Below are 10807 nucleotides of genomic sequence, written 5' to 3' on the forward strand. Positions count from 1 at the left end.
AAGCAAAAATAAATAAATGGAACCTAATTAAACTAAAAAGCTTCTGCACAGCAAAATAAATATTCAGCAGAGTTAACAGACAACCCACATAGTGGGAGAAAATATTCACAAACTATGCATCTGACAAAGGACTAATATCCAGAATCTGTGAGGAACTCAAATCAGCAAGAAAAAAAAGAACTCATCAAAAAGTGAGCTAAGAATATGAATAGACAGTTCTCAAAAGAAGATATACAAATGGCCAACAAACATATGAAACAGTGCTCAACAACACCAATTATCAGGGAAATGCAAATCAAAACTATAGTGAGATACGACCTTACTCCTGCAAGAATGGTCATAATTAGAAAATCAAAAAATAACAGATGTTGGTGAAAAGGGAACACGTTTACACTGCAGGTGGCATTGTAAACTAATACAACCACTAAGGAAAACAGTATGGCAATTCCTTAAAGAACTAAAAGTAGATTACTGTTTGATCCAGCAATCCCACTGCTGGGTATCTACCCAGAGGAAAAGAAGTAATTACATGAAAAAGATACTTGCACACGTGTGTTTATAGCAGGATAATTCACAATTGCAAAAATATGCAACTAGCCTAAATGCCCATCAACCAATGAGTGGATAAAGAAAATGTGGTGTATACATACCCTGGAATACTACTCAGCCATAAAAAGGAATGAAATAGTGTCATTTGCAGCAAGCTGGGTGGAGTTGGAGACTATTAGTCTAAGTAAAGTAGCTCAGGAATGAAAAACCAAACATTGTATGTTCTCAATTTTAAGTGGGAGCTAAGCTATGAGAACGCAAAGGCATCAGAATGATATAATTAATTTTGGTGACTCAGGTAAGCGTGGGAGAAGGGTGAGGGATGAAAGACTACACATTGGGTACAGTGTACACTGCTTGGGTGATGAGTGCACCAAAATCTCAGAAATCACCAATAAATAACTCTTCCATGAAACCAAACACCACCTATTCCTCCAAAACTATTGAAATAAAATTTAAAAAAGAAAAAATGTATTTTGATTTCCCGTGTATATATCTATGATATGGTGATAAATGGTCATGTTGGTGATATTTATTATCTTGAAGATAAACAAGTCTTGAAAACTTTTGTTACCTAAGAAACTTTATTCTTTCCCAAAATATTTTTAATGTGATAGATGGATTCTTATCCTAAGTCATTGTCTTATAATACCAGACAGAAAATGGTAAAATTATGAGATATTAAAATATTCACAGTTTCTGTTTGGGGAGGTTTCAGTGTAGAATAAGAAGATACATTAAAATTAGACCATGTGTCTTCAATTAATTAGAATTGGTAAGTACATAATAGAATAATTATCTCAAGTAGCTACTGATATTCCTACAACATTTTTTCCCTTAAACATGTGAAATATTAAAATTTTCTACACATCTCTATTTATAGGGAAGAGTAAGACGTAGTATACCCACTAGTGATAATTAACATTAATTGGGAATTTACTGTGTGTCAGGTACTTTGTTAAGTGATTTATGTACATCATCTCATTTGATTTTCATTTCAACTCTGTAAGATCTACATTATACCTCCCTTTTACAGATGAAAAACTGAAGCTCAGAATGTTTGTAAGATGACTAGGAGTTAGTGTATCCATCATATCATAACAGAAAACAGCACGCTCAAAATTGCACAAGTTGAGGGAAGTTTATTTACACAGAAACTATTTCAAAACATATGCAGTAAGACAGTGTAGAAACCTGGAGCCAGTAGTCTATAAGGGATTGTGACCTTTAGGAGTTACCAAAAGGTCAAGTGCACTGGAATGACATTCAGAGGTTTCATCTCAGTACTATTTTTAACTTTTCTATTGTGGGCTCTCTTTTTTTTTTTTCTATAGGTAGTAGGTTTTTATCCATAAATAGAGAGGGTTGAAAAAGATGATCTGAAAGGTCAGTCTCTTCTTTTTCTAATATCCTCTGATTCTATCTTTTTGTGGTGGAATGATGTAAGATGTTGGTCCCTCATTTTTGGTAACATTCTATGTTGCTGTGTTTCAAGAGCAGATTCTTGGCATAAACAAAGGAATATGTTACTCAATGACCAGGTAGATCCATCTCCACTTGTGGGTAGCTGAACTGTGGGAAAGTTATTGATCTGTCCCTGTGCCTATATCTTTGCAAAAATACAGTAGGAAATATTTATGTTTTCTACTGCAAAATCATTGCAGTTGAGTATCTCAACTGTGACTTTAAAAAATGAAAAACAAATCTCTGATCTGCCATACACATCAGATATGTAAAACAAATCGGCTGCTTCACAGAAGCAACACTTTTAATAGGGAATAATCTCCACAATATTACATTGGTGAGAAATCTTACGAATTCATATGCTTAACACATTTAGAAGGCAAAATTAAAGGTGATTATCTGAATTAGTTTTTATTTTAACTTAGTGAGATGGTTCATGCAAACCTTTTTTCATACATTTGGTTTTAGGTTTGGTCATCCTGTTTTAGATTATTCTCTTAATGTGTTATCTTTGTGATTATTTTAAAGCCAAAAGGGGAAGAAAATTTATTTGCGAAGAAAGATTTAAACTGTCTCATTTGTAAGAAGCTGCTAAATTTCAGAAACCATGTATAGGTTATCACTTTGGACATTTGGAACAAAATGCAAATGTTATGCATTAACTTATTTCCCTGTGATATTATATTCTCTTACCTTTCATGAATTATTAGCACTTTAGAATACAGGAAGCAGGAAAGGAACAAAGAGAGGCAGCGATGAATCTAAAAAGTACACTGTCTGCAGGTAAATGATCCAGTATGCAATCGTAAACCCTGTTATGACAAACTAATGGCTGTGGGTTGCAAAAAATGATTTTGATCATCTGATCATTTCATTTAGCACCTAAAACAGAAATGATAGGGATGGGAGTTACTATAAACTGCTAAAAATATACACAAAAAGGAATTCCCTCTCAGTTGAAATTATATGCTGTTTATAATGACTATAATTTTTATCAGTAGTTTGAAGACAAAAGCAATTTTTATCATTTATGAATTATATTTATGAACTTCTGGGTAACTTAAGTGCAGAATGTTTATGGCTATCGGTAAATGTTCTCCTTTCTTTGAGGTCACCATTACTTCTATTTTCTGAAATTTGAATTTCCAACACTAGGATCATTTCTTAAGTTTGAAACAGTAAGTGTTTTCACTTAATCTCAAGATGAATGTTTTAGTAAACGCTGCCTATCATTATCTAGGAATAATATTATATGTGGCTCAAGAATCTCCCTTTAGATATTAAACAAATATACAAGGAAAAATACATTAAAAAATTGGCAAAGGACATGAAGATACAATTCTCAAAACAAGACATACATGCGACCAACAGGCATATGGAAAAAAAGCTTAACATCACTAATATTAGAGGAATGCAAGTCAAAACCACAATGAGATACCATCTCACACCAGTCAGAATGGCTGTTCTTAGAAAGTTAAAAAATACCTGATGCTGGCAAGGTTGTAGAGAAAAAGCAAGGCATTTACACTGTTGGTGGGAGTGTAAATTAGTTCAACTATTGTGGAAGGCAGTGTGCGATTCCTCAAAGACCTAAAGTTAGAAATACCATTTGACCCAATAATCCCATTACTGGGTATATACTCAAAAGAATATAAATCATTCTATTATAAAGACACATGTACTCATATGTTTATTGCAGCACTGTTCACAATAGCAAAGACATGGAATCAACCTAAATGCCCAGAAATGATAGACTGGATAAAGAAAACGTGGTAGTTATACACCATGGAATACTATGTAGCCATAAAACAGAATGGGATCATGGCCTTTGCAGGGACATGGATAGAACTGTAGGTCATTATTCTCAGCAAACTAACACAGAAACAGAAAATCAAATACTGTATGTTCTCACTTATAAGTGGGAGCTAAGAGGTGAGAACACATCATCACATAGAGGAGAGCAATATGCACTGGGCATATCAGAAATTGGAGGTTAGGAGGAGAGGACCAGGAAAAATAACTAATGGATACTAGGCTTAATACCTGGGTGATGAAATAAACTGTACAACACACCCCCATGACACACGTTTACCTATGTAACAAGCCTGCACATATACCCCTGAACTTAAAAGTTAAATTTAAAAAAATCAGGAATGCAGTTCTTTTCACAATTGCCACAAACATAATGAAATGTTTAGGAATACAACCAACTAGAGATATGAAATATCTCTACGACGAGAATTACAAAACACTTCTGAAGGAAATCAGAGATGAAACAAACAGAACAACATTCCATGTTCATGGATAGGAAGAATCAGTATCATTAAAATGGCCATACTGCCCAAAGCAATTTACACATTCAATGGCATTCCTATAAAACTACCAACGACATTCTCTACAGAACTAGAAAAAAACTATTTTAAAATTCATATGGAACCAGAAAAGACCCCCCAAATAGCCAAGACAATCCCAAGCAAAAAGTAGAAAGCAGGAGGCTCTAAGTTGCTTTGGGCAGTATGGCCATTTTAAGCATATTGATTCTTCCCATTCATGAGCATGGGAAGTTTTTTCCTGTTTGTGTCATCTCTGATTTATCTGAGCAGTGGTTTGTAGTTCTCTTTGTAGAGATCCTTCACTTCCCTTGTTAGCTGTATTCATAGGTATTTTATTCTTTTTGTGGCAATTTTGAATGGGAGTTCTTTCCTAATGTGTCTCTCGGCTTGACTAATTTTGATGTATAGTCATGTTCGTGACTTTTGCACATTTATTTTGTATCCTGAGACTTTGCTGAAGTTGTTTATCAGCTTAAGAAGCTTTTGGGCTGAGACCGGGGGCTTTCTAGATACAGGATCATGTCATCTGCAAACAGGGATAGTTTGACTTCCTCTTTTCCTATTTGGATGCTCTTTCTTTCTTTCTTTCTCTTGCCTGACTGCCCTGGCCAGAACTTCCAATACTACCTTGAATAGGAGTGGTGATCGGCCATCCTTGATTTGTGCTGGTTTTCAAGGGGTATGCTTCCCATTTTTGCCCATTCAGTATGATGTTAGCTGGGGGATTGTCATATACGGCTCTTATAATTGTCAGGTATTTTTCCTACACATACTATGCACCGCCTCAGGTGCATAACTTTTGTTTCAACCATAAAATATGAATTAAGAAATAAGTAAGAATCCTAGTCTGTTATACTGATTTTATTGTTCCCCATTCCAGTGTTCCTTCCTTTCTGAAGTTGGAGAGTTTTTCTGTTTTTTTTTTTTTTTTTTTTTTTTTTGCTGTTTAGACAAATTCCTTCAGTAATTATTTAAGGTTAGGATTCCTAACAACAAATTCTTTTGTTTTTATCTGAAAATATTTTTACATCTCCTTAATTTTTTAAGGACTTTCTTCTTTGTCATGGAAATATAGTCTGAAATCTCTTCTACTTGAATTCTCATGGTTTGGGTCTTATTTGTAATTGTCCCTGTCATATATTTGGTGCTACATCAGTGTTAGTTGTATAAACTAATGTTATTTAACTTTACGTATATTATCACCATTTTAATCAAGGCTCTGATCATCTTTCTTCTGAATACATTCTTTCTGGCTTGTCCAAATTAAGTCCCAAAATATCCATTCTTTAATTCTTCTGTAACAGTTGATATGAATTAATAAAATAGATAACTAACACTTTATATTTTGGCACTTAGAGGATTAGTTTTGAAGTGAAAAAGAAAATTGTGCCTTTTTTTTTTTTTTTTTTTTTTTTTTTGAGACGGAGTCTCGCTCTGTCGCCCGGGCTGGAGTGCAGTGGCCGGTTCTCAGCTCACTGCAAGCTCCGCCTCCCGGGTTTACGCCATTCTCCTGCCTCAGCCTCCGAGTAGCTGGGACTACAGGCGCCCGCCACCTCGCCCGGCTAGTTTTTTGTATTTTTTAGTAGAGACGGGGTTTCACCGGGTTAGCCAGGATGGTCTCGATCTCCTGACCTCGTGATCCGCCCGTCTCGGCCTCCCAAAGTGCTGGGATTACAGGCGAAAATTGTGCCTTTTATAATAGTATACTGTAGCCACAAAGAAAGTAAAGAAACACATGAAACGGTCCATTTATAACCAATGACAACAAAGCACAAGGACTCCTTCCTCACTTTCAACTTTACATGTGATATTTGTTTTAAATTTCTTCCTGCATATCCTATCTTTAATATTACTGTAAAGTACTACTAACTTTAAAAGGCTATTTTATCCATCTCAAAGTTCCTTCTCATGATAATTTTGTAAAATTCTCCCCCAAAAAATCAGTCATGGAAAACAAGCATTCCTTTGAGCCCCAAGATGTATTTAATACCTGAGGTACTATACTTAAATTCCGCAACTAGTTAATAAAAGTGACAAACCAAGGGACCAAAGATCCTAGTTCCTAATCTTTTGTTGCTTCTATAAAGCAATCATTTTATCAGTCTATTTCTTTGACAATTTTATTCATTCCTCTGAAATAAATTTGCTTAATTGCTTACCCTCTAATTTTAAGTAAAATTTGTAGAATAACCATTACTATAGATTTGTGTAGAATATTGTCAAATATCACTGAACTTTATGACAGCCCTTGTGATTTTTCTAAAGTTTGGTTTAGACCTAACTTTTCTCTATTACTTAAACCTTTATTTTTAAATTATTTATGAATTGGAGAAGAAGGGAATGCTCTTTGCATCTGGAATTCCCACATGCCCCATCTCACTAATGACTCTCAGTTTCTTATATATGAGCTTTGCCGTTTGCTATATCACATTCTACCTTAATTGACTGGAGCACAAAAAGTAACATGCTTCTTATTTCATGTTGTCTGTTTATTGTCAACTGCTATGCTCCATAAGATGGTATGTTAGAATACCAGAGGCAAAAGTTTTGTTTTGCTTGTATTCACACTGTCCTTCTGCTTATTATTTTTTTCCTTTAGAGGCCATCATGTAATGTTTCCCCTTCCTGGATCTACCACTAAGCATGTTGAGGCTAGCATTAGTCTTTCTGGGTCCTAAAACTGGTCCAGTGTTGATTGGTCTTCTATGACAATTTCAGGCTGGGAGCTCTTACATTCTTTAACTACAAACTTACCTGATGTTATTGTTCCATTTAGTTTTGGTCATTGTACCCTTCAATGTAATAATTACTTTAATCAATTATATCCACTAATAAATGGAGATTATTATTATTATTAACTTTAAGTTCAGGGATACATGTGCAGGATGTGCAGGTTTGTCACATAGGTAAACGTGTGTCATGGGGGTGTGTTGTACAGTTTATTTCATCACCCAGGTATTAAGCCTAGTATCCATTAGTTATTTTTCCTGGTCCTCTCCCCCTCCTAACCTCCGACTTCCGATATGCCTAGTGTGTGTTGTTCTCCTCTATGTGGCCATGTGTTCTCATCACTTAGCTCCCACTTATAAGTGAGAACATACAGTATTTGATTTTCTGTTTCTGTGTTAGTTTGCTGAGAATAATGACCTACAGCTCTATCCATGTCCCTGCAAAGGTCATGATCCCATTCTGTTTTATGGCTGCATAGTATTCCATGGTGTATAACTACCACGTTTTCTTTATCCAGTCTATCATTTCTGGGCATTTAGGTTGATTCTATGTCTTTGCTATTGTGAACAGTGCTGCAATAAACATATGAGTACATGTGTCTTTATAATAGAATGGTTTATATTCTTTTGAGTATAGATGCAGTAATGGGATTACTGGGTCAAATGGTATTTCTGACTTGAGGTCTTTGAGAAATCACCACACTGCCTTCCACAATAGTTGAACTAATTTACACTCCGACCAACAGTGTAAACACCTTTACAACAGTGTAAACCTCACCAGCACCAGATAGTTTTGCCTTTGTAGTAATAGTCATTCTGACTGGTGTGAGATGGTATCTTATTGTGGTTTTGATTTGCATTCCCTTAATGATCAGTGATATTGAGCTTTCTTTCACATGCTTCTTGGCCACATGTATGTCTTCTTTTGAAAAGTGTCTGTTTATGTTCTTTGCCCACTTTTTATAGAGATGTTTGGGGTTTTTTTTCTTGCAAATTTGTTTACATTACTAATAGATGCTTTATATTAGACCTATGTTAGATGCATAGTTTTCAAAATTTTCTTCCATTCTGTAGGTTTTCTGTTTGCTCTGTTTATAGTTTATTTTGCTGTGCAAAACCTTTTTGGTTTAATTGATCCCATTTGCCAAATTTTGCTTTTGTTGCAATTGCTTTTGGCATCTTCATTATGAAATCTTTGCCCGTGCCTGTGTCCTGAATGGTATAGCCTAGGTTGTCAGATTTTTGTTGGCATGTGGTCTTATTTCTGGGTTCTCTATGCGGTTCTATCGGTCCATGTGTCTGTTCTTGTACCAGTAACATGCTGTTTTGGTTAATAAAGCCCTGTAGTATACTTTGAAGTCAGTTAGTGTGATGCTTCTATGTTTGTTCTTTTTGTTTAGGATCGCCTTGGCTCTTCGTTCTCATTTTTGGTTCCATATGGATTCTAAATTAGTTTTTTCTAGTTCTGTGAAGAATGCCAATGTTAGTTTCATAGGCATATCATTGAATCGAGGATGTAGAAAAACTTAGTAATACCATTAACCAACAAGTTCTATTTGATATTTTCAGATACTCAACAACTGCAAATTATACAATCTTTTTAAGTGTCCATGAAACATATACCAAGATAGCATGATTCTATAACTAGAGAAGCCCACAGTCTTGGCACAAAAGATTCCTAAGTTGATAAACAACTTCAGCAAAGTTTCAGAATAGAAAGTCAACATACAAAACTGAATAGAATTCCTATACACCAGCAACATGCCTACCTGATCATGGTGGATGAGATCTTTGATGTGTTGTTTGATTCAGTTGGGTAGTATTTTTTGAGAATTTTTGCATGATGTTCATCAAGGAATATATTGGCCTGAAGTTTTCTTGTTTTGCTGTGTCTCTGCCAGGTTTTGGTATCAGGATGATGCTGGCCTCATAGAATGAGCCGGGGAGGAGTCGCTTGTCCTTAATTTTTTGAACCATTTTAGTAGGAATGGTACCGGCTCTTCTTTGTACATCTGGTAGAATTCAGCTGTGAATCCATCTGGTCCTGGGTTTGTGGGGTTTTGTTTTGTTTTGTTTTGTTTTTTGGTTGGTAGGCTGCTTACTTATTACCAATTCAATCTTGGAGCTTGTTATCTGTTATTTGTCTGTTCAGGGATTTGTCTGTTGTTGTTCAGGGATTCAATTTCTTCCTGGTTCAATTTTTGGTGTGTGTATGTATCCAAGAATGTATCCATTTCTTCTTGATTTTCTAGTTTCTGTGCATAGAGGTGTTCATAATAGTCTCTGATGGTTATTTCTGTGGGGTCAATGGTAATATCCCATTTGTCATTCCTGATTGTGTTTATTTGGATATTCTATCTTTTCTTATTTATTAATTTAGTGAGCAGTTTATTTATCTTTTTTTTTTTAAAAAAAAAAATCAGCTCCTAGCTTCATTGATCTTTCAAATGGTTTTTCATGTCTCAGTCTCCTTCAGTTCATCTCTGATTTTGGTTATTTCTTGTGTTCCTCTAACTTTGGGGTTGATTTGGTCTTTCTTCTCTAGTTGTTTTTTTTTTTTTTCCCCATTTTTTTTTATAGTTATAATGTTTGGTTGTTAATCTGAGATCTTTCTAACGTTTTGATGTGAGCATTTATTGCTACAAATTTTCCTGTTAACATTGCCTTAGCTGTGGCCCAGAAATTCTGGTATGTTATACCTTTGTTCTCAGTATTAGTTTCAAAGAACTTCCTGACTTCTGCCTTAATTTCTTTATTTACTCAGAAATCATTCAGGAGCAGGTTGTTTAATTTCCATGTAACCGTATGGTTTTGAGTAATTTCTTAGTCTTGAATTCTATTTTTATTGTGCTATGGTCTGAGAGAGTAGTTGGTATGGTTTTGGTTCTTTTGCATTTGCTGAGGATTATTTTATGTCTGATTGTGTGGTTGATTTTCTAGTATGTGCCATATGCAGATGAGAAGAATGTACATTCTGTTTTTTTATTTATGTATTTTTTAAGATGAAGTTTTGCTCTTGTTGCCCAGGCTGGAGTGCAGTGGTGCAATCTCGGCTCACTGCAACCTCTGCCTTCCAGGTTCAAGCAATTCTCCTGCCTCAGCCTCCCGAGTAGTTGGGATTATGGACATGCACCACCACACCCAGCTAATTTTGTATTTTCAGTAGAGACGGGATTTACCCATGTTGGTCTGGCTGGTCTTGAACTCCTGCCTTGGCCTCCCAAAGTGCTGAGATTGCAGGTTTGAGCCACCACATCTGGCTCATTCTGGTTTTTTGGGTATAGAGTTCTGTAGATGTCTATCAGAAACATTTGGCCCACAGTAGAGTTTAGGTCTTAAATATATACATTTTCTGCCTTGTTGATCTGTTTAATGCTGTCAGAGGGGTGTTGAAGTCTCCCACTGTTAATGTGTGGGAGTTTAAGTGTCTCTGAAAGTCTCTAAGAACTTGCTTTGTGAATCTGGGTGCTCCTGTGTTGAATGCATATATATTTAGGATAGTTAGATCTTCTTGTTGAATTGAACCCTTTACAATTATGCAATGTCCTTCTTTTTTTTTTTTTTTTTAGCATTGTTGGTTTAAAGTCTGTTTTGTCTGAAATTAGAATTGTAACCCTTGCTATTTTCTGTTTTCTATTTCCTTGGTAGATTTTTTTTTCATCCCTGTATTTTGATCCTATGGCTGTCATTGCACGTGAGATGGGTTTTTGAAGACAGCAGTCCACTGAGTCT

Source organism: Piliocolobus tephrosceles, chromosome 12 (genome assembly GCF_002776525.5).
Source record: "Piliocolobus tephrosceles isolate RC106 chromosome 12, ASM277652v3, whole genome shotgun sequence".
Taxonomy (NCBI): domain Eukaryota; kingdom Metazoa; phylum Chordata; class Mammalia; order Primates; family Cercopithecidae; genus Piliocolobus; species Piliocolobus tephrosceles.